Source organism: Rhinatrema bivittatum, chromosome 2 (genome assembly GCF_901001135.1).
Source record: "Rhinatrema bivittatum chromosome 2, aRhiBiv1.1, whole genome shotgun sequence".
Lineage (NCBI taxonomy): Eukaryota > Metazoa > Chordata > Amphibia > Gymnophiona > Rhinatrematidae > Rhinatrema > Rhinatrema bivittatum.
The window spans coordinates 155,041,121-155,062,257 of record NC_042616.1 but is presented as its reverse complement, the minus strand read 5'-3'; the positions used below and the strand labels follow the sequence as shown (position 1 = coordinate 155,062,257).

Genomic DNA, 21,137 nt, shown 5'->3' with positions numbered 1-21,137 from the left:
GATAATGGTGAGCTGATGGATGAATTACATTTGGATTTTCAGAAGGCATTTGACAAAGTGCCCCATGAGAGATTCCTGAGAAAACTGACCATTTAGTCCTTCTCTCTGTTTCCTATCTTTTAACCATTGACCATTAACATTGCCTCCTATCCTATGACTTTTTAATTTACTAACAAGTTTCTCATAGGGGACTTTGTCTAACTCCATCTGAAAATCCAGATACACTGTCAATTAACTCACCCTTGTCCATATGTTTACTAATTCCTTCATGTTGGCTCTTGGTCTGTCTATCCAGATGGTCAGTAATTTTGTTTTTCTGAATAACTTCTACCATTTTGCCTGGATTGATATCAGGTTCACCAGTCTGTAATTTCCCTGCTCACCCCTTTATAAAAATGGACTTTACATTGGCCACCCTCCAATCCTCAGGTACCATAGCTGATTTAAATAAGAAGTTATAGATCACTAGTTTTAAATCTGAAATTCCTTTTTTTAGGTCTTCAGAACTTTAGGGTGTATACCATGTGGTCCTGGTGATTTGTTACTCTTTATTTTGTCAATTTGTTCTATTACATCTTCCTGGTTTACCATAATAATCACCCTTGGCGAATGTTGCCAGTGTAGGTCATCTCCCTGACACCCTCCCGAATAAAGACCAAAGCAAAGAATTCATTTATTTTTTTCTGCAATGGCCTTATTTTCCCTGAGTGCCTCTTTTATCTCTTGATCATCTAGTGATCCAACCGACTCCCTCACTCGCTTCTTGCTTCTAATACACTTGAAAAAGATTTTACTTAGAGATTTTGCCTCTGTGGAAAGTTTCTTTTCAAATTCTCTTCTGGCCTGCCTTATTAATGCTTTACATCTAACTTGCCTGTGGTTATGCTCGTTCCTATTCCCTTCATTTGGAACCAACTTCCAGTTTTTGAAGGACATCCCTTTGGCTTTAATGGCCTCTTTTGCCTTTACCATTTTATCAGACTGGCAGTTATTTTGTCTTCTTTCTACTTTTTTAATGCTTGGAATACATCTAGTATGGGTTTCCAAGATGGTGTTTTAAATAGCATCTCTGCCGCATGCAAACTTTAAACCTTTGCAACTGCTCCTCTTAAGTTTTTGTTTCTAATTTCCTTACATTACCACAGTCTCCCTTTTAAAAGTTAAATGCCACTGCTATAGTGCTCCATAATGTACTCCTTTCTGTGCTTATGATAAACTTGATTACATTATGATTTTTATTGCCATGCAGCCTCACCACTCTTACCTCTTGCACCAGATCCTACTTCACAATGAGGATCAGATCTAGAGTAATTCCCCCTCTCATCGGTTCCAGGAGCAGCTGCTCCATGAAATTTTACCTCCCTGTCATATCCCAACAAGACATTCACCCAATCAGTATTGGGGTAATTGAAATCTCCTATTATTATTGTGTTGCTAATTTGTTAGTTTTCCTATTTTCTGTCAGCATTTCATTGTTTCTTCATCCTGGCCTGGCAGACAGTAATATAACTACCAGTACACTCTTTCCCATCACACATGGAATTTTTATCCATAGAGATTCTGCAGTGCATTTTGTCTACTTTAGGACTACATTCAGTTTTACTGTATTTCCTCCATAGCATATAGTACACTCCTCCACCAATTTGATTTGGCCTCTCTTTCTGATATAATTTGAATCCTGGCATCAGAGTATTCTTTTGGTAATCCTCTTTTCACCAGGTCTCTAAGATGCCTTTTATGTCTACTTCTTTGTTCAGTGCCATACATTTCAACTATCAATCTTATTTTTTAGTCTTCTGCCATATGAATGCAGACGATTCAAAGTATGCTTTTTAATTGTATTAACAACCTGCCTAGAAATTGAAGTGGGCATTCTTTAATCATTTGTATCTTTATGCTTTATATTTAAATGGATCTTGGCTACTTCTGCCTCTATTCGGATAGTCTAACTTGCCCATTATGCCAGTTTTTTAAAGATACCTTATTTCGAACCATGCACTGCTGAGCGACTGTTGGCTTTCCCCTGTCATCAAGTTTAAAAGCTGCTTATTTTATTTTTAAACATTAGTGCCAGCAGCCCATCCTTTTGGAATAGGCTCCCCCTTCTCCAAAACGTTGCCAGTTCCTAACAAACGTAAAGCCCTCGTCCCTGAACCATTATCTCATCCTTGCATTGAGATTCCAGAGCTCTACCTGCTTCTGGGGTCCTGTACTTGGAAGAGGAAGCATTTCTAAGTATGCTGGGGGTTCTTTTTTCAACTTTCCTCTAAAATCCTAAATTTGGCTTCCCAAATCTCCCACCCATGCTTTCCTATATCGTTGCTACCCATATGTACTACACAACAGCCAGCTCGTCCCCAGTTCTGTCTAAAATCCTATCTAGGTGACATATGAGGTCCTTCACCTTCACACAAGGCAGGCAAGTTACCAACAGATCCTTATCCCTTCCAGTTGCCCAGCTATCTATATTCTGAAAGATTTAATCATGAACTACTTTGGACAACCTTACCCTTCCCTTCTGGGCACATGCCCCTGGAGACATATCCTTAACTCATGAGTACTGTATCATTACTTGGAGGGCAAGTCCTAGTTAAAGGATCATATCTTGCCACACCAGGGTGATGTTCTCCTTCCAAGGATCATAAGATGTATTATTTACACATACCACCTCCATCGCTAACTGCTTTCTGTGACAGTCATTTGCTTCTGAGTCATTGAAATTACTTAGGAGGAAATATGACTTTTGACCACACAAACATTTTTGGAAACTATTCACAAGTTCCAGTTGTGAAGTAGTTTTGCAACTATTAATTTTCCTTTTTTTTCTTGTTAACTAGCAGTTTCCTTCTGCTCTGTTTTGGGCTTCGGGTTCAATGGAAACCTGCCGCAGTTGGGCTTCTGATGTTATGCACATGGACCCTTGGGCCGGCTAGTGTGTAAGGAGGATTCACTGAAGGAAGTCCTGCAGTGATACATGTAGCCGGAAGGCGGTACTGAACCAGGAGACCGGACAGGACCTTCACCTTTACCAGCCCACGTTCCCCACAGGTTGAGCCCTTGGGTGCCGGGGCTGGCAGGACTTAGGCGAGGGTCTCCTGGTAAGCAGGAATCCTAAAGACAGTCCGTTGAGGCTGGTTGAAGACTGGAGAGGTCGAGAACGAGCCAGAGGTCCAGGCAGGCACTGAGAAGCAAGACGAGACGGTAGGCCAGAAGTCAGGGCAGGCGGAAGACAGACAGAGCCAGAAGACAAGCAAAGATCAGGACGGGCAGCCAGGCCGAGGTCAAACCAAGGAATCAATCAAGAAGGAACTGGATCAAGGAGCAGGAGCGGAGTTGGAACAGGTAGGCAGGAACGGAGCTGGAACAGGCAGGCAGGAATGGAGCTGGAACAGGCAGGAACAACAGCAACTAGCACTCACAGAGTAGATCTGTTGCCAAGGCAAGGCAGGAAGGACAGGAGAAGACTTATATAGGCCCTAGTTGCTGATGTGGGATTTGGGGATGGGTCGAGGTTTCCTGCCGCGGCCCCTTTAAATCCCGATGTGCTGTGCGCGCATGGCTAGGGGCGGGGACCATCTGATGCAGCTGGCGGCGTCTTCCTCGTGGAGAGGATGCCAAAGATAGGCTCCGACATGGAGCGAGACACCGTGGAGCAGGCTGCATTGCTGGGGACGAGCCCGGAGGTAAGAGGAAGCCTGGCCGTGGCCAGGAATCCCAACATCTGATGCCATGAACTTTTGCAACCACCCAGATGGATTTTGGAGTTTGATTGTTTTTACCCACCTCTTCCCCTCTTTTCTATCTCAGTCATCACAGTAAGAGTATTCCAGTTGATTGGCATGAACTGTGATTCTCTTTCCCTTTGGGTTGAGCTTTTGGTTGCCGGGGCCGGCAGGTCTTAGGAGGGGGTCTCTGCGGATGGCAGAGATTGTTCGACGTAGCAGGATAGGAGCAGATGGAGACCAGGCATATCCTGTGACAGGCTGGGATTAGTGGCCAACAGCATTCAGAGATGTCAGAGTCAGGTAGTGGTCAGTAGCAGGTGGCATTCAGGGAAGTCTAGGAAGCAGGCCGAGGTCAATACCGGGTATCCATCCGAAGGGAAAGGCGGGATGGATAGGCAGGTCAGGAAGGTATGGAGCAAGACAGAGGAGCAGATGAGGAGAAGGAGAACTGAAGACTGATCACAAGAACTGACAGACGAAGACAAGGGCCACTGGAACAGAAGATGAAGACACAGGAACTGGAACAGGCAATGAAGAACGCTGAGGCTACTCACACTAATAGCAGTAGAGACCTGTTGCTGATGCACTGGAGCAATGTCAAGAGAGACCTTTTATAGGCCTCAGCATCAGACATCATCAGTAAGGAGTGCGGGGATTTCCTGCTGTGGTCCCTCTAAATACCAAAAAGGAGCACGTGTGCATGCCTAAGGCAAAGCGTTCTGTAGGGAGTCAGCTGCGGCATCCAGAAATATCGGTGTCATTGCTGGCAAGGAGCGATAGGTCAGGAGTTACTGGTGGTGTCTTCATCTCCCTTTAAGACAGGGGTAACTGACCCGGCCGCAGAATTGAGAGCGGTGGTCCCTGGGAGTAGCCTGTGGACCACCGATCGTAACAGCAAGGGATTACATTGGCTCCCCATTCACTCTCGCATACAATACAAGACACTATCACTCATCCACAAAGCCCTCCACAACCCATAAATGAATTGGCTCACTAACTCTTTACAATTTCATACTTCTAACAGACCAACTAGAAATCCATACATAGCCACATTGTAGACCCCTTCACCAAAACTATATAAATATGCATCTACTAAAGCCAGTGCCCTCTCCCTAGCTGGCCCCATGTTATGGAATTCCATGCCTACCGAATTACGTCTTAAATTGTCCCCTAAGATATTCAAACAAAAACTCAAGACATGGTTATTCACTCAAGCCTACACATGATCCTCACACGCTCCTCTAAATCCTTCTACTGCCCCTCCCCCCCAATCATAATAAATATTTTCCTTTAATGTGTCTCCTCTTTCACGCTCATCTTTTCTACCTCTGTACCCTAAATAATCCTTTACGTAATCGCTATCTGTGCCTTTTTCCTCTGCTCTTATGCTTTCTCTAAGATGCAGCGCCTTTCTTTGCCTTTCAGTTCCAAATTTTATATATTCTTTGTTCCTGTCCAGCCTCCCCATGTTTCTTCGCCAACTTAAGTTATAATTGTTACTTTCAGGTCTATCCTGTAAAGTGTGGCCCGCGTTTACCCTGCTCCTAAGCCGCTTTTTACTCACTTTCCGGCCGCGTTAGCCCTTCCTGCGATCCCGAATCCCCTTTAACCTACTCCTACCACGTCCTAAATTCCCCGGGCAACCCCTTCCGCACGCGGCATGGATATTGCATGCAAACGAGCGAATTAGCTATTCCCTAGCATCCCGTAACCCGCGCCCCGACTATCGCTAGTTTTCCCTGCCGTTTTGTCGCGCGTTTAACCTGCAAACTTACCGCCTACCCTGACCCCTGCGGTAGAGACAGGGGTAAGGGTAGATGGCAAGCTTTCCCCCAGCCCCCGCTCACCTGCCCTGGCCGCGATCATGGGTGCCGGTCTCCATGGCAGCCCCAGTCCTCTCCCCTGCTCCCAAAGCCCAAAAAAAAAAGCGAAAAAAACGTTGCAGCCCCCCTCCGATGTCCGGACTGGGGCTGCCACGGAGACTGCAACGGCAAAGCAAAAAAAACGGCGAAGCAAAATAAAAAACCAAAAGCAATTTTGGTTTTTTTTTTTCAAAATCGACAATTTTGGTTTTTTTCCAAAAGTCGCTTTTGGACGCCGGCATAACTTACTATTCTGAAGCCATCAGCAGGAACACATTGCGATCGTAGCTCCTCCCGACGAAGACAAAGATGGCCGCCTGCACGGGGAAAGCGTACAATTGGCCGCTGAAGACGTGACGTCACGACGTTTGGCGTCACGGGATGTGACGCCACGTCTTGAGCGGCCAATTGTACGCTTCCCCCCGTGCAGGCGGCCATCTTTGTCTTCGTCGGGAGGAGCTACGATCGCAATGTGTTCCTGCTGATGGCTTCAGAATAGTAAGTTATGCCGGCGTCCAAAAGTGACTTACTTTTGGGATCTTGACAGATCCCAAAAGTAAGTCGCTTTTGGAAAAAAAACAAAATTGTCGCTTTTGAAAAAAAAAACCAAAATTGCTTTTGGTTTTTTTTTTTTGCTTCGCCATTGTGCTTCGCCGTTGCAGCTCCGTGGCAGCCCCAGTCCGGACATCGGAGGGGGGCTGCAACGTTTTTTTCGCTTTTTTTTTTTTGGCTTCGGGAGGGAAGACACTGACAGCGGCGAAGCAAAAAAAAACAAAAGCAAGAAGTAAGTCGCTTCGCCGCTTCCCTCCTCCCAGAGCAAGGCTGCATTTCATGCCCTGCTCCGGGAGGAGGGAAGAGTGAAGCGGCGAAGCGACTTACTTTTTGCTTTTGGTTTTTTCGCTTCCTGGTATCTGTCATTTCAAATGACATTTGAAATAACAGATACCAGCGTGGCGTGAAGCCTTAGGCCCGCGCACCCAGGATACTGTATAGGCGCTCTATCCAGTAAAATGGGTTGCGCGGGCCTAAGGCTTTTCGGACGCGGTTTACATTTAAATAAAATTAGTGTTCAGGATCGAGCGGTAGGTGAGCTGCACTGTGCGTGCGGCAACCGCGGGTGCCGTAGGCACTAACGCAGCTCTTCCTACCGCTCAGTACTGGATAGACCTGTTTATAAGTTTGCCTTAAGTTACATCACTGTTTCTGTTTTTAGTTGTTTTATGTATTAGTTTTCAACTATTATTATCTTGTTCTATGTATAACGCTACGGCGTATGTTATTCGTTCTCTGTACACCGACGCGATATCTCTGATGAGCGGCGGTATATAAAAAACAATAAATAAATAAATAAATAAATAAATGTCCTGCTTTGCCTATTATGATGTGGGCTCCTGACTTGGCCTTGTGCTGCCTTGTGGTAATGCGGGGCTGAAAGGTGAGGGGATTAGGAGACCTGGTTAGCAAGGCCCCGTTCTCCTCTGTGGGGCTTTCAAAACATGCCAGACTTGTTCTGGCTGTGATTGGCTAGCCATGAGGAAGCTGGGAGAGGAAGCTGGGAGAGGGTATAAAGGATGGGGGTGCTTGTGATTCTCGCCCTTTTGCATTTTGATTGTTTTTGGTTGTCTTCTCTCTAATGTTCTTCTTGTTTATTTTGATTGTTAAAGTTAGCTTTGATATTAGGTGTGGGGGAGGGGTTACCCGAGCAGATGTTGTACTGTGTTCTGTTGATGGATCTATTGAGCGGGCTGAATGGTGAACATGGCAGTACCTTGGGATAGTAGGTGTGGCTGGGCACAGTCATATCTGTATGAGCTCCTTGCTGTGATAAGGTGGGGGCCTCACATGGTGGCAGTTTGTGCTGCTGGATGCTTGCAGGCTGGGTAGCCTGGGGTGGACATCTTCCTGCGGTGTGGCAGATGCTCACTGGAGCAAGGTATTGAGTATTCGATACTTGTTAAAAAAAAGGAGGAATTGGATTCAGATGACAACCAACCCTGGGCCCTGACTTTTATAATCCAGAGTACTAATGCACAGAACTTAGAATAAAAGTGCAGGGCTGCTTCTAAGGCCAAAGAGCAAGGCACATTCAAGCAGCATTGTCTGAATTATCAGGATGGCTGCTCACTCTGTAAAAATGTTGCTAGCAATAATTTTGTTATGGGTTTGATAGCTGTTTAACATAAGGAATGGGGGTAACCTGCAAGGAGCAGCAGTTACTACCATAAGAAAATTGCTGGGCAGACTGGATGGAGTATTTAGCCTTTTTCTGCCATCATTACTATGTTACTATGCTATGAGTATCTGAGTGTTACTGTAATAAAGGTGTGACCTTTTGTTTCCAGCAGCTGTTGAGATTTTTTGTGGCTTGAAGAGTGTTTATTTGTTGTGAAGAGAGAGGATGTATGAGAGAGAGAGCTAGAGTCCAGGGTGCGCATATTATTTCACATATATAGAATGAACAGTGCCTCCACAGCTTTTCCAATCCCCGCTAGTTTAGGATCTCCCCTAGTCCCTTCTTACCCAGTAAGTGGGGATCTGCTAGCAGATCCCTGAGGCACTCCACTGCCACTCCCTTCCACTGAGAAAATTGTCCATTTAATCCTACTCTCTGTTTCCTGTCTTTTAGCCAGTTTGTAATCCACGAAAGGACATCGCCACCTATGCCATGACTTTTTACTTTTCCTAGAAGCCTCTCATTAGGAACTTTGTCAAACACCTTCTGAAAATCCAAATACACTACATCTACTGGTTCACCTTTATCTACATGTTTATTAACTCCTTCAAAAAAGTGAAGTAGATTTGTGAGGCAAGACTTGCCTTGGGTAAAGCCATGCTGACTTTGTTTCTATATGTTCTGTGATTTTGATATTTAGAACACTTTCCACTATTTTTCCTGGCACTGAAGTCAGGCTAACTGGTCTGTAGTTTCCCGGATTGCCCCTGGAGCCTTTTTAAATATTGAGGTTACATTAGCCACCCTCCAGTCTTCAGGTACAATGGATGATTTTAATGATAGGTTACAAATTTTTACTAATAGGTCTGAAATTTAATTTTTGAGATTCTTCAGAACCCAGGGTTGTATACCATCCAGCTCAGGTGATTTACTACTCTTCAGTTTGTCAATCAGGCCTACCACATCTTCTAGGTTCACCGTGATTTGGTTCAGTCCATCTGAATCATTACCCATGAAAACCTTCTCCGGTACAGGTATCTCCCCAACATCCTCTCCAGTAAACATCGAAGCAAAGAAATCATTTAATCTTTCCATGATAGCCTTATCTTCTCTAAGTGCCCCTTTAACCCCTCAATTATCTAATGAGTCAACTGACTCCTCACAGGCTTTCTGCTTCACATATATTTTTAAAAGTTTTTACTGTGAGTTTTTGCCTCTACGGACAACTTCTTTTCAAATTCTCTCTTAGCCTGTCTTATCAATGTCTTACATTTAACTTGCCAACGCTTATGCATTATCTTATTTTCTTCTGTTGGATCCTTCTTCCAATTTTTGATTGGAGATCTTTTGGCTAAAATAGCTACTTTCACCTCCTCTTATAACCATGCCGGTAATCGTTTTCCCTTCCTTCCACCTTTCTTAATGTGTGGAAAACATCTGGACTTTGCTTCTAAGATGGTATTTTTTAACAATGACTACGCCTCTTGCACACTTTTTACCTTTGTAGCTGCTCCTTTCAATTTTTTCAGTTTTTCTCATTTTATTAAAATTTCCCTTTTGAAAATTTAGCACGAGAACCGTAGATTTGCTTACTGTTCCCCTTCCAGTCATTAATTCAAATTTGATCATATTATGATCACTATTGCCAAGCGGCCCCACTACCATTACCTCTTTCACCAAATCCTGTGCTCCACTGAGAATTAAATCTAAAATTGCTCCCTCTCTCGCCAGTTCCTGAACCAATTGCTCCATAAAACTGTCATTTATTCCATCCAGGAACTTTATCTCTCTAGCATGTCCCGATGGTACATTTACCCAGTCAATATTGGGGTAATTGAAATCTCCCATTATTACTGCACTACCAATTTGGTTAGCTTCCCTAATTTCTCTTAGCATTTCACTGTCCGTCTCTCCATCTTGACCAGGTGCATGGTATATAACTCCTATCACTATAGTCTTCCCCAACACACAAGGGATGTCTACCCATAAAAATTCGACTGTGCATTAAGTCTCATGCAAGATGTTTATCCTGTTGGACTCTATGCCATCCCAGACATAAAGCGTTGCACCACCTCCCTGGTGTTCCTCTCTATCATTGCAATATAATTTGTACCCCGGTATAGCACTGTTCCATTGATTATCCTCCTTCCACCATACCTCTGAGATGCCAATTAAGTCTATGTCATCATTCACTGCTATACATTCTAATTCTCCCATCTTACTACTTAGACTTCTGGCATTAGCATGCAAACATTTCAAAGTTTGTTTTTTGTTGGTATTTTCATTCTGCCTTATAATTGTTAGGGATAAGTTAGAATTTTTTTTAGCTCAGGTGAGTTTTTATTTACAGGTACTTGGACTACTTTTCTTATTATTGGAACCTCACTGTCAGGATGCCCTAATTCTAATGCATCATTAGTATCCTTTGAAGATACCTCCCTCTGAACCCTGCGCTGATTAGCGACTGTCGGCTTTCCCTTTTGTTCTAGTTTAAAAGCTGCTATCTCACCCAAGAACACCACTAGACCACCCCCTTTTTTGCATAGGTAAATGTATACTCGAGATTGAAAATATCTGCCTAATTTTGATGTTTATAAAATAGCCTGCATACAAGTTCAAGCTACTTAAATGCAGATATGCTAATTTTACGTACATAGATGTTTTGAAAATTCATCCCACACTTTTTAAAATAAAAATGTAGTGTTTAAATTCCAATTCCAAAATGGAAAACTCAATAAAAAGATTGAAACTTAAATTCCAATTCCACCCCTCCCCAAAATGCCTCTCTGCAGTTAGTCTAAAAGCATGCATTTAAAAGGGTTCTGCATATACTTTTACATGCATGGAGTCAAAGGTTATTTGAGTAGTCATTTACATGCATAAAACCAGGTTTTATGCACACAAATGGCTTTGCAAATTACCCTTATAATCTAATTGTATATGATGGATTTTGGGATGAGGGAAAAAAATCTGATGGGTGTTGGAGGATGACATAAAATGGAAAACCTATTGACAATTCAATAGCATATATTAATTGCTGCAATATATACTATTGAACTGCCATTAGGTTTTACTCGTGTTAAGTGCACTTACTGTGGGTAAATGGGCTTTTGAAAATTGCTATGATAGTATGTTACAAAAAATTACCCTCTAATTTTATGTATGTTTAGAAGTCATTGCTGCAGGAAATGGGGATTTTTGATGACTGTAAAAGCACACACATCAGATCTCTGTGCATATACTTTTACCCACAGGGGCACACAAATGTACACTTGATTTTATAACAAGTGCGCGTTGCCGCGCGCATGTTATAAAATCCAGGGTCGGCGCACGCAAGGGGGTGCACACTCGTGCACCTTGCGCATGCGGAGCCCTAAGGGAGCCCTGATGGCTTTCCCCATTCCCTCCGAGGCTGCTCCGAAATCAGAGCGGCCTCGGAGGGAACTTTCCTTCTGCTCCCCTCCACTTTCCTCTCCCTTCCCCTATCTAACCCACCCCCCAGCTCTATCTAAATCCCCCCCACCTTGTTTTCAATAGTTACATCTGCCTCTGGCAGGTGTAACCTGTGAGTGCTGGCCAGCTGCCGGCGCGCCATCCCCCAGCACAGCCACTACACTGGAGGCTTCAGTCCCACCCCTGGACCGGTGCCCCGCCCTTGTTCTCGCCCCCTTCCCGCCGCTTTTTCAAAGCCCCGGGACATATGCGCGTCCCAGGGCTTGCGCGCGTTGCCGAGCCTATGCAAAATAGGCTCGGCGCGTGCAAGAGCAGGTTTTCGGGGTTACGCGTGTAACCCTTTGAAAATTTACCCCATAGTGTGAAGTGGCATTCTTGTGGGTGGAGTTGAGGGCGGAGAAAGAAATTACGCTCATACTTTTACATTTCTGAAAGCATGCATGGACGTTTTCTGGGTAAACCAACCCACCCTTTTCCCTCACCCCCGCCACTCCTCCCATCTGACATAACATGTATATTCCAGCTGTATATATTCCATATATATATATTTCCATGTATATTTCCGCTGATTATAATCCATGTTTTCTGTATTATTAATTTATTGTTTTATGTTAATTTATAGTTTGTAATTTTGTTAACTTATTGTTCAATTACTTAATTCTGTCCTATCTTCCGACATCCATGTTTTTACTCTCCCTGTTTTAATGTAACTTCTCTTTTCCACTTATACGTTAATTGATTTTTCCCCTTGTTCTAATGTAAACCGGTACGATAAGACCTGGTCTTGAGTGTCGGTATAGTAAAAGAAGTTAAAATAAATAAATAAATAAATAAACCTAACCACGCAACTTAACGTGTCTAAACATATGTAGGTCATTTTTCTGTGGGTAAAATGTATCTGCAGACTTTGCAGAAATGTGGACTATTATAGAAGTATCCCGCGCATGTCTTTCCTTTCCCTTCCCTTCTCCTTACTCCTTTTGGTTCATTTTACCCTCTCTCTTGCTTCAGTCTTAGGTAGGAGAATGTGTTTGAAGTGAATGACTCATTAGCTTCATCACATTGTAAATCTATCTATAGTCTTGCATCACAAGGCTGTTCAATTAACATTAGCTAGAGAGTCACATGTCCAAAAAAATTCAGATAAGCTAAACCAGGAAGAAAGGACTGCTGGATAAAGGATAACAGAAAAAGAATATTGGTTGCAACATATGGAAAGGATGGGAGCTGAGGGAATGAAATCTCTAACTTTCATGACTGCTTACCAGGGGGATTTTAAGTCACAGTGTGCAGTGTACACGACCATTTAACATTCTACTGTGAGGTAGCTGTTAAATTTTGGGATTTAGCAGCACACATGAAACAGTGGGTAAAGAAGAGCATACCACACTATTTTGTTGTTTGCCCAAGAAACCTAAATTGCATCAGACATTGCATCACGTGCATGTATTTTGATGTGTCATGAATCTGCTGAACTTCAAAACTGGCATCTAGTTGCAGATATCATTGATAAAGAGCTCAGTTTCCTCATTAGATACACATTTGTTGTTCATTATAAGATTATTAACTTTGTAATTTCTTGCTCTATTGCTGTAATATATTCATATAACAGAAACAGAAGCCAGGGTACTGCCAGACTGGAAATAAACAGCTGGGAGATACCACAGTGAGCTCTGCTGTATGAAATTTTGGCAGGGAGCCTTCTTATATCCATAAAAATAATTATTTGGAATTATATGTAGCAAACTAACACGCAACAACTGTGTTCCTATTCCTTGCCCACATTAGCTTCATCCTAATTCATGAAAATAACAAGCAGAGATTCTTGATTATTAGAATTTGAAGATATCTTTTAACAGTTTCCTTTTAGGGTCATTATCTGCCTCATCGTGCTGCAATGGGCTACACTACTTCTCTTTCTGTGGGTTTTTACAGTACTTTCAGAAAATGTGGGAACAAGGAGCCCAGAATTCCTGTCAGTAATGATTTAACACCATGGAGCAAGAGATTCAGGTCAAAGTCAACATGTAGGCAATACTGAGAATATATTAATTAATAGATGAAATAGAACATTAGGCCAGCACAGCAGCTACACCCTCCTGTACCCAGACAAGTAGACAACTGCTGAACGTCAACCCTGGCCATGGGAGATAAACCTGCTGATCATACCACAAGACGGCAGTGCTGAGATTTCTTTTTTAGTATTTATGCTTTATTATGCTTTACAGTACTTATTCAATAAATATTTTTTCTATAGGCACAGACTGGGAAAAATCATTTTGAATAAGGCCCTGTGCATATTAATTAGCCACATTAGATCTAACATTTTAAAGGTAGAAGTGTTGCGATCCCTCCTGTTGCTGTGCCACAGGACGCATCTTACCTTTTTCTTTTGGAGGCCGCTCTGAAGCCAGGGTCTCGCCTGTGTACTATCCAGAATTTGCTCCAGGGCCTGGGAGGCCTCGGTGATCTGGGGCCTGCCTGTGGCTTGCTTGGCTCTGTTTGGACTTCCTGGTTTGGGACACGCCCTCTCCCTAGGGGCTGGCCCGCAGCACTCTTCCTCAGTTATAGGGCCAGTGAGGGGCGGCCCATGTGTACTCCTCCCAGGGAGTTGCCTGCATACCGCAGTATAAAAGAACCTTCACTCCAGATCCTCTTGGCCTTGCAACAGGGTTCCTTGCGGTTCTCAGTTGCTCTGTGCCCCGGAGTGTGCTATTGTGTTAGCGACTCCGTTCCTGCCTGAGACTTGCTTCGCTCTTTGCCCAAGTCTTGCTTTTGTCTGGCTTGCTTGCAGTAACCTGTGGTGATTCAGTTCCAGCTTGGTTCCAGGTTCCAGTAGCCAGTCCTGCTTCAGCTCCAGCCTGCTTCCAGTTCTGAGTCTTGCCGCGATTCCTGCCTGGTTCCAGTTCCGAGTCGTGCCACAGTTCCTGTCTGGTTCCAGCTCCAGCCTGCTTCCGTTCCTGCCTGACTCCTGATCCCTGCCTGCCTGCTCCAGCTTCCGTGATCTCCCAAGTCCCAGCGGCTGGGCTCCTACGGACTCCTCCCGGGGGAGTACCGGCTTCCAGGGTGAAGCTCACGTCCAGCTCCTGCCTGGTATCTGCCTCCCGACCTGTCAATCACTAGAGACTATAGTACACCTCTCCCTAGTCTCTCACAGGTCGGCCCAAGGGTCTACTAAACACTTCACTCACAACAAGAAGTACTATCAAAAAATCTTTTCAAGATTTAAGTACCTGGTCGTTGGCTTATCTGAAAGTTGTCTTCTCTTCCCTGTAAAGTCCCCATGGTCTCTTAATATATTTAAACTTAAATGCTCTAAATCAGAGATAGTATTGCCCTAGTTCCATGCACTTTTGTTCAAATGTTCATTTTTTATTTTAATAATCTTTATTTAGTCAATGTCATATTCCTACAGTTTTACACAAAAAGCCCAATAGGGCGTATTACAATTCTTTGTCCAAGCAAAAATGATAGGAAGCATATGCAAATTGAACAATTTGTATATAACAAAACTGACCATCTATAACTATGCAGAAGGAAATAGCGTAAAATAAAGCAAGGTAAGATAATTAGTTAAATAATTACAGCTATTATGAACTCATGAGTTTCTCTCAATAAACTCAGATAATTTAGAAAAAGAATATAAGCACATATTCTTCTTTGATCCCAACCGACTATGTAGAGTAACTCTCTAGAGTCTATTGCTGCCTTCCTCAACTCTTTATCAGTGAATTTCAAGAAAGGATCCCATATGTTCAGAATATTCTGGTTATTGTGTCTCACATAATAAATCTGGACCCATGTTGTGAAGGATGGCATTTGTGGTAAATTCCAACATTGGGCTAAAGTCCATCTTGCAGCGACCAATAAATGGATCACCAAGGGAATTTCACCCCTATGAGAGGACATGAACCCCTGGATCGGAAGATTCAGCAAAATTGTTGCCGGATCCTGGGGAAATGGGATTCCAGTAAGTATATGAATCCATGATACCGCTTTCTTCCAATAAATCATGATCAGAAAGCAAGTCCACTACATATGAAACATGGAACCTACGTCCCCATAACTTCTCCAGCTCCTGTGTCCTGCAGTCCTATCCCATGCAGTCTGACTGTGATGTGATACCAGTGATATAATGTTTCATAACCATTCTCCCTAGTTTTCATACATAGGACCTGATTTTCAAAGCACTTACACACTTAAAACTGGTTTTATATGTGTAAAAGCACTTTACCTGTGATAAGTGACTTTTGAAGATTGCTATGCTAGTATGTTACATTTACATGCGTAACTCATTTGAAAATTCATCTGATAGTGAGTTACCATGGGAGAGCCTCCAGATTAGATTATCCCACTCCTCTTCCTCCAGATCCTTTCCCAAGCCCCTTGCTCAGAGAGCATTGCACTCTTCAATGGCTTCAGGCATCTCATCTAAAGTAACCAATATATTCTGGAGATTAGGCCTTTATTACAGCTTTTTCCATTAGGTACGCTTTCAAATGGTTTTAACTGTCTACTGCTTCTCTTTCCCTGAGGTAAAAAAGCCGTGTAATTGCAGATACCTAAAAAGCAATTCTTTACCTCTTCTCACTTTATCTTGAGGACGCTGAAGGGAGATACATTTCCCCTCATGAAACATTTGTCTTGGGTATTGTATGTCACTACTGAGTAGCCATGAAAAGTCAATTCTGTTAATGTATTTGGTAAAGAGTAGGTTTTTCCACAAAGGCATTACTGGAAATAAGCGAGTGGATATTTTCCTTCTGGAAACAAGATTATACCATATGAAAAGTATTTTATTTAGAAAATGATGATCCCCCGGTTAAGGTAATCTGGAATAGACACAGATGGATTGGAAGTTCACATTAAGTAGAAGAATAGCTTTCTCCAGCATAACCCAGTGTTTCTCCTCAGAAGACTTCCACGACATACAGATGCTTTTTAAATGGATTGCCTGTCGGTAAGCCTCAGAGTTAGAGAGACCCAATCTACCTTTATCCTTTTGGTCCATTAATGTTTTGCCTTTGACCCTAACCCACTTGTTTCTCCAAATAAATGCAAAGATACAAGACTTCAAATCCTTCAAGTATGAGTTAGAAAGTCTGATCAGGTGCATCTCTGTAAGATATAAAATCCTTGGGAGAACATTCATCTCTTTTACAGAGAATATTCTATCAAACCAGGAAATTGAGAACAGAAGCCATCTCCTCAGATCCTGTTTAATGGATTGTATAAGGAGAGATAATTTTAGAGAAAACAATTTGCCCAAATTATATGATATTTGAACCCAGAGTATTTCAGGGAGCCCTGGGCCCATAGAAAGAGAAATTATGCCCCAATTAAGGAATGCACTTCTTGGGACAATCCCAGATACAATATCTCTGTGTTTTTTCCAAGTTCACTTTATAACCCAAAAAAGTACTGAATTCCAAAACTAGATCATTCAAGGCTGATAAGGAATGCACTGGGTTCTTAATAAAGAGAAGTACATGATCTGTTAAAAGGCCCAATTTCGTACCCCTTTCTGTCAAGTCCCTCTAAATCCCTGATATTTGGATGGCCTCATAGAACATGCTAGAGGCTCCAAAAAATGTAAAAAATGATGGGAATCGAGAGCAGCCCTGAAATAATTTGGGTTCATATATGATATCTATGTTCTCTTTCTCAAGCTATAACTGTGGGGGTTTTAATGCCATTCATTTTTACATGGGTGGTAGTCACGTCGAATAAGCTGGGTATCAACTTAAGCATATTAAGTTCAAAGTCCATCCTTTTCAAAGCAGCAAATAACAATGGCTACTCAACACTGTCAAATGTATTTTCTGCATCCAAAGACAGAAAGAGAGAGTTTGGATTCCGCTCCACGACTTTATACAGCAGAGTAACCACTGCCTGATATTGTCTTCCCCCTGGTGCCTTGAAATAATTCCTGACTGATCTTTATAAACTAATTTGGGAAATCATTTCTTAATGTGACTGGCCAGGATTTTAGCAAATATTTTTGACATAATTAAGAAGGGAGATTGATCTGTAGGAGCTACACCTTTGTGGATTTTTCCTTGTTTTGGGAATCATGGCTATAGAAGTTAACAGCATAGTCATAGGGGTAGATTTTAAAAAGCATTTACTCGAGCAAAACTGGTTTTTGCTCGAGTAAATACACTTTACTCAAGTAAGTGGGCTTTTCAAAATTGCTACAATATATGCCATTGAATTGTCCATAGGATTTACTCAAGTAAGTGCACTTTACTCGAGTAAATTGCTTTTGAAAATTGCTACGATAGTATGTCACATTTACATGCGTAACTCCTTTGAAAATGACCCCCATAGGGAGGTTCCATTATAAATCTCTGCCAATGTATGTACAAGATTTGAGGCAAAAGTCTTATAGTAATTTAGGATAAACCATCCTCTTCTGGAGGTTTTCCTGTGCCTAAGGATTTAATAGCATGTTCTATTTAAAATATGAAATTTCTACTTTTAAGATTTTAGCATCATGCATACTAAGTTCATTTAGGGGCGGATTTTAAAAGGAGCGCGAATAGCCTACTTTTGTTTGCGCTCCAGGCGCAAACAAAAGTATGCTGGATTTTAGTAGATACGCGCGGAGCCGCACGTATCTGCTAAAAACCTGGATCGGCGCGCGCAAGGCTATGGATTTTGTATAGCCGGCGCGCGCCGAGCCGCGCAGCCTACCCCCGTTCCCTCCGAGGCCGCTCCGAAATCGGAGCGGCCTCGGAGGGAACTTCCTTTTGCCCTCCCCTCACCTTCCCCTCCCTTCCCCTACCTAACCCACCCACCCGGCCCTGTCTAAACCCCCCCCTTACCTTTGTCGGGGGATTTACGCCTCCCGGAGGGAGACGTAAATCCCCGCGCGCCAGCGGGCCGCTAGCGCGCCGGGACGCAACCTGGGGGCGGGTCCGGAGGGCGCGGCCACGCCCCCAGGCCGCCCCGGGCCGCGGCCACGCCCCCAGCCCGCCCCGGGCCGCAGCCACGCCCCCGGCCCGCCCCCGGAACGCTCCCGACACGCCCCGAAAATGCCGCGCGGTTCAGGCCCGCCCCCGACACGCCCCCTCCGAAAACCCTGGGACTTACGCGAGTCCCGGGGCTCTGCGCGCGCCGGTAGGCCTATGTAAAATAGGCTTACCGGCGCGCAGGGCCCTGCTCGCGTAAATCCGCCCGGTTTTGGGCGGATTTACGCGAGCAGGGCTCTGAAAATCTGCCCCACAGAGAATAACCACTGCCATTAGCAATGGTTACATGGAATAGACTTAGTTTTTGGGTACTTGCCAGGTTCTTATGGCCTGGATTGGCCACTGTTGGAAACAGGATGCTGGGCTTGATGGACCCTTGGTCTGACCCAGTATGGCATTTTCTTATGTTCTTATGTTCTTAAGAGAAGATAGCCTAACCCTATTCAAAAACAATTCTCTATTCTGGTCTCTAAGCCAAAAAACCCAATGTGTATAGCACAGAGCACACTATAAAAAGAAGCAAAACTCTCTGCAAGCTGTCATATCTATTTGCCATTAGAACACCTGTGAGCTAGTAGTCTCCCTGTTTTGTTTCCTTGGTCACAGCATTTCTGTTTGGCATATCTTATAGAGGTCACCAACTTTCATTCTATAGTAGCATGAAGAAGTCCCCACTTGAGAGCTAGCTTCCTCCTCAGTGATTCTGAGGAACAGTTTGAGTTCTAGCTTCCAGGTCCTTAACTTCTCCGCTAAGTCTGAACTCCTTCTCCCTCCTTCTTTTGTTAATTGCACTCTTTAAAGTAATGCTGGGATCAATATTCAAAGCCATTTAGATGGATAACTTGTGAGTTTTGAATATTCCCCTTTCTTATTGCATCTAGCAAGGCATAAGTGCTATGCTGGAAGTGTATGCTTTTAACATAGGCTCTTGGCAACCCACGTGTGTCAGGCCTGGGCCACAGTAAGCCGCTACCATGATCCGGGTAAAGAATAAAGATCCTTGAGCTACTGGAAGGTCTGAGAGTATATGGGTTTGGGTGGGGAGAAGGTCGGGGGGGCCCTGAAGGCAATAATTATTTTTAAATTTCACTGGAAGGAGGGGGGGATCCATATTGGGATCGATTGCAGTGATAATATTTTTCTGAAAGATGGAGGGGAGCGGGGGGAGCGGGGGTGCTACCCAGCAGAGCCAAGCATTTGGATGGGAGGAAGGAGTGAGGATATGCTAGGATCAGTAAGCCTGCAAGCATTTTCCTTTTATTTCCTTGATTCACCACTTCAACAGGTGCAATATATTCTTTGAATATAGCTGGTTAAGTCTAACGTTATCTAACTACCTATAGCTGGATAGCTTTATAACCAGTGATATTCAAAATCTGGCCGATTAGGTTTAACATTATCTGGCTAAAATGAACTTTGTCTACTAAACTGCCTACTGAATATGTCCCCTAACCACTCCACAACTGTATCGCAATCCAAATCACTATGGGATCTCTTAGTCTCATTAAGGATAAAGTAGTTGACAATACAGTTCTCAATGGAGGCCACAATTTCATTGTCTTTCAAAAGGGGAACATCAAATATCCATTTTCTGTGTGGCAGAACATTCGGCTGCAGATAGCAGGTGACTAAAAAAAGGTATATACCCTATCTCTTGGGTGGAAATACCTCCAGATGTTGATTAACCCCCCCCCCCACACACACACACACACACACACACACTAATTCCATCTGTTGACACAAAAGACCAGATAAGCTTTGAAGCTATCACCCTACCTGTCCAGATCTGGAGATGCGGTCATATTAAAATCCCCCCTCCATAATTATTTTACCTTCTGAAAAAGAGAACAGTACAGTTAGGAAAGAGGAAATAAACTGCCACTGATGAACATTCAGGACATAAACTGAAGGTAGCATAATCAGTTGATTATATATGGTACCCTTTATAATAATATATCTTCCCTCCAGGTCTCTACAAATCTTGTGAACACTAAGGAAAAAGCTGTTTGTCATAAGAATACCTACAACACCTTCTTTTTCACAGCCAAGATAAAATAAGCCCTGTTCACGAACTTCAATGTTAAATTAAACTCTCCTGCATGGAATTAATGGAGGCTTCCAGATAATCAGCTCTCTATATAATTTGATCCACTTTGAGGGGGCATTTAAACCTTTAACATTTGTGGACATAAATTTAAGCACAGCTCTTTGAGCCATAACAGTATAGGATAAGTAGGAGAAGAAAGATCTCCAAATCTTGAGCAACCTTGCCTAATTAAGATAGAATCTAACTCCCAGCTAACAATCCCTGCAAACAGCCTGTATGTTATACATATAGTATCATTAACATTTTAAAGCCAGAACATGAGCTTCCAGAACTCCCAAAGTACTAAACCCTAAAATCCCACCCACCCAACCACACCACATGAAAACTTAGGCCTGGCATCTACTTGGTGCATAACACATTCATCTCCTCTAATAAGAAAGAAGAAACAGTTAGAAACTATGCCAGAGAAGTGTCATCCTTAAGGAAATTTCTGAAAATTATTAGTTCCTAATGAGTTTCCAGATCCCAAGAGAAGAAGAGAAGAAATGGACTGTATTTATTAGGGATGTGAATCGTTTTTTGACGATTTAAAATATCGTCCGATATATTTTAAATCGTCAAAAATCGTTAGGGCCACGATACAATACCAATTCCCCCGATTTATCGTCAAAAAATCGTAAATCGGGGGAAGGGGGAGGGCAGGAAAACCGGCACACTAAAACCCCCTAAAACCCACCCCCGACCCTTTAAATTAAATCCCCACACTCCTGAACTCCCCCCAAATGCCTTAAATTACCTGGGGGTCCAGCGGCGGTCCGGAACGGCAGCGGTCCGGAACGGCCTCCTGCAATTGAATCGTGTTGTCTTCAGCCGGTGCCATTTTTCAAAATGGCGGCGCAAAAT

The 21,137-nt window shown here is 43.3% G+C and overlaps 1 protein-coding gene across 1 annotated transcript in view; it reads right to left on the bottom strand.

Annotated features, from left to right (window-relative positions):
* Positions 1–21,137, bottom strand: part of CUBN (cubilin) — a 639,217-nt gene that overhangs the window by 248,815 nt on the left and 369,265 nt on the right. The window lies entirely within an intron of this gene.